The following is a 3,548-nucleotide window of genomic DNA, read 5'->3' on the forward strand; positions in this document are numbered from 1 at the left end:
CTTGTTAAAACAACTATTTTAATGAAATAAAAATCTAATGGATGTTGACTCCAAAAAAAATGGATGAATCATAATCACAAACTAGCCCAAATCTAATAACATGAAAATAGATTTACAAACTTCAAACCAAGAAAAATATGATGAAAAAGCGTTGCATGTTTGTGAATCGACAAACAACTGACAAAAGCATTGTTGGTTAGAAGATCTCGAAGATAACTATGTCAAAAAGTCTCGTGGGATTCCGATCCTGTATGAGGGGTAGTGGTTTAAAAAAATCGGGGACAGAAGCGGGAGCAAGGACTAGGTTAACCCTCGTTTTAATTTCGGAGACAAGGGCGGGGAAGGGCAGTCCCTTCCCGAAACCCCTATGGGGACACCATTAACATGTTATATATTTATATTATTATGTGTATTAATTATATAGATTTAATTAATCTTTTTTTAATTGTATTTGAGTTATTGAGGTGTATCCTTGTACCCTGGTTGTGTAGGGGTTAATATCCAAGTGCATCTTTTTAGTTTTGACGTAAGGTCGTAAGAAGTAATGACGTTTCAGTTTCCTTTCCAGTTCCCGACTTCCCGTTGCTAACGTCGATTCTATTGGGACGGACCATAATCAAGAGTCAAGACAACCTCCATTATCTCGTTGGTTTAATTTCCTTCACGTCGTCGCCTCCGGCAACACTGAACTACAGTGTACACCATCGTCGCCTTCTTCCCCTTTCATATGTTCATCATCAGCAACACACGGATACAAGTCAGGTACTTGGCTTAGTCAAGGGGATTTTAAATACACCATAAATAAAACCACTAATAAATAAGTCAATACCAGTTGTAACTAAGTCAAATAAGAAACTATTAAAAATAAATAATTCTGGTTTAATGAATATGATATCGTGACCGCGGTTATTTTTTAATACTATTTTCATTTTTACATTTAAAATATTTTTTTTATACTAGTGTTTAAAATAATATAATTTCGGTTGTTAACTATTATCAATATATTTTATTTTTTATTTATATATACTATAATATTTAAATTAAATTTTCTTAATTTTTTTTATAAAAAATAGGTTTGTTATAATCTAGACTAAACTGCACAAATGGTCCCTGTGGTTTACTTAAAATTGACACTTTGGTCAAAAAATGTTTGGACTAGCACCAGAAGTCCAAACTTTTCATTTTGTTGCGGGTTTGGTCCAATTTGCTTTGAACTTTTTTATAATGACGGATTTTCCCTTGCTTTTCAGTTTTTTTATTTATTTAAATGTTTTTATAATTAAAAGAAAATAAAAAACCAATTAATCTCTCTCTCTCTCTCTCTCTCTCTCTCTCTCTCTCACAGACTGTACGAAGCTAACCCAACTCATCTTCTCCAAGCAAACCATAAAAAATGATAATCAGAAATCGATGAAACCAACAACATTCATCGTTAACGCAGATGTCTTCCCAACAAGCAAGAACACAACAAGATTCGAGCACTACAAATTCAGAAGACAGACCCTGTTTTTGATTTCTTTTGGGGTATAAAAAAGGCACAGAAGACAGAAGCCCTTGGGGTTTACATTTTCTTTGGGGATCCACTATTCGTCATCTTCTTTGTGAGCCACAATCAATCCAAAAACAATGAGAGGTCTGTTAATTTTTTTGAAAAACACATCCCCTTCTTCATCCACCTTCAGATTTTCTACCTCAATCTCTATGTTTCTGATTTGCAGGTGTCATTAAAGTTTGAACAAGAATACCCATAAAACCTTAACAAAAAATAACTTAAAGCTTGAACGATGCTCAAGAACAGGGGAAGAAATCAGCATCGATTACTGAAAATCATAAATCCCACATGGAATAATTAAGAAAAAGAACTCATGAAGACCTAATTCACAGGTCTAAAATTCAAGATCAAATGGTTAAGAAACAGAAGAATACATAAACATCCACTTCAAAAATCCTCAATCAATCGATCAAGTAAGAATCAAGAAAACCCACAAAAATCCAATCGGAAGATCAAGTACATCGCATCCTCATCTCTATCCTTAGAAAAAGACATCACACTTAGATTCCAGTCAAAAACACGAGACCCATTTCCTCCAACCCGATTCTCTATGAACACTCCTATGATCTGGACACGAGAACCATTTGAGACACCTCTTGCAAAAGGTTCTTGTACAAGCCTACACAATCGTCCCTTTCTCGAATATCTGCGAGCAGGCCTTCACAAAGAAGCAATCAGTACCTCCCGTATCTCTAAAATCGTCTCTAGATCATAATCGATTTCCAGATGAAGATGAGGGATGGACACCAAGAATCAATTTCCAGAAATTTAGAACACGCACACACACTCTTAAATTGATTTCCAGATACACAAACACACACGATTTTAGTTTTTAATTCGAATTTAGGAATCTGATTCTTAAGTTACCCTTGAAAAGAAAAACTCACAAATGATTTCCATTGAATTATGATTTAGAAAAACCCAAATGAAAATGAGATTGGAAATATACCAAGATGAGAAATTTTCTTCAGAGAGAGAGATTTGACTTTTTTAATTTTTTTTAATCAGAAAAATATTTAAATAAATAAATAACTAAAAAAGCAAAAAGGAAGGGCAAAATCGTCTTTATAAAAATTTCAAAGCAAATCAAACCAAACTTGCAAAAAAAATGAAAAATTTGGACCTCTGGTGCTAGTCCAAACCTTTTTGGACCAAAGTGACAATTTTCAACTAACCACAAGGACCATTTGTGCAGTTTTGTCTATAATCTATCATAATTATTGTTTGAGTAAATTATACGAATGGTCCTTATGGTTTGGGGTAATTTGCATGTTTGGTCCCTAACTTATTTTTTTAACTCGGAAGGTCCCCACTGTTTGTTATTGTTACACGCTTGGTCCCTATTGTTTGTTTTTGTTACGCGTTTGGTCCCTATCTTACATAAAAATACCATTATTTAAATAGAGAAAAAATGATAGGGTAGGTAAGATAAGGTGAGATGATGGGTTGGGGTGTGTTTGTAACATCCCAAAATTCAAGGCCAAAAATTTCATTTTTAAATAAGTTATTACATAAAACATCAGTAAAAAAAAACATTCATAATAATATCTCGTGTCAAACCAAAGTGTTAGTAATCAAAACATATTATCATAAAATAATATCATAGTGTAATCCCAAAGATCTCATGTGTGGAAAACATAGTGTGATGCGCTGCGATCAAGCCGGTTCCTTTCCTTTGAAAACGAGTACCTAAAACCAAAACTGTAAACCGTAAGCACGAAGTTTAGTGAGTTCCCCCATCATACCACATACCATACAAACACATATAACATACATACTACCAGGCATATTTGGGTGCCCGACCTACCCCTTCGGCCCTCTCGACCGGTGACCTTGCCTAGCATATCTGGGTGATGGCCTACCCCTTCGGTCCTCTCGACCGGTGACTGCCTAACATATCTGGGTGCTGGCCTACCCTTTCGGTATCTTTCAACCGGTAACCGGGAGCTGGCCTCCCTTTCGGTATCTTTCAACCGGTAAACCCCTACCACTACCA

Source organism: Lactuca sativa, chromosome 3 (assembly GCF_002870075.4).
Source record: "Lactuca sativa cultivar Salinas chromosome 3, Lsat_Salinas_v11, whole genome shotgun sequence".
Lineage (NCBI taxonomy): Eukaryota > Viridiplantae > Streptophyta > Magnoliopsida > Asterales > Asteraceae > Lactuca > Lactuca sativa.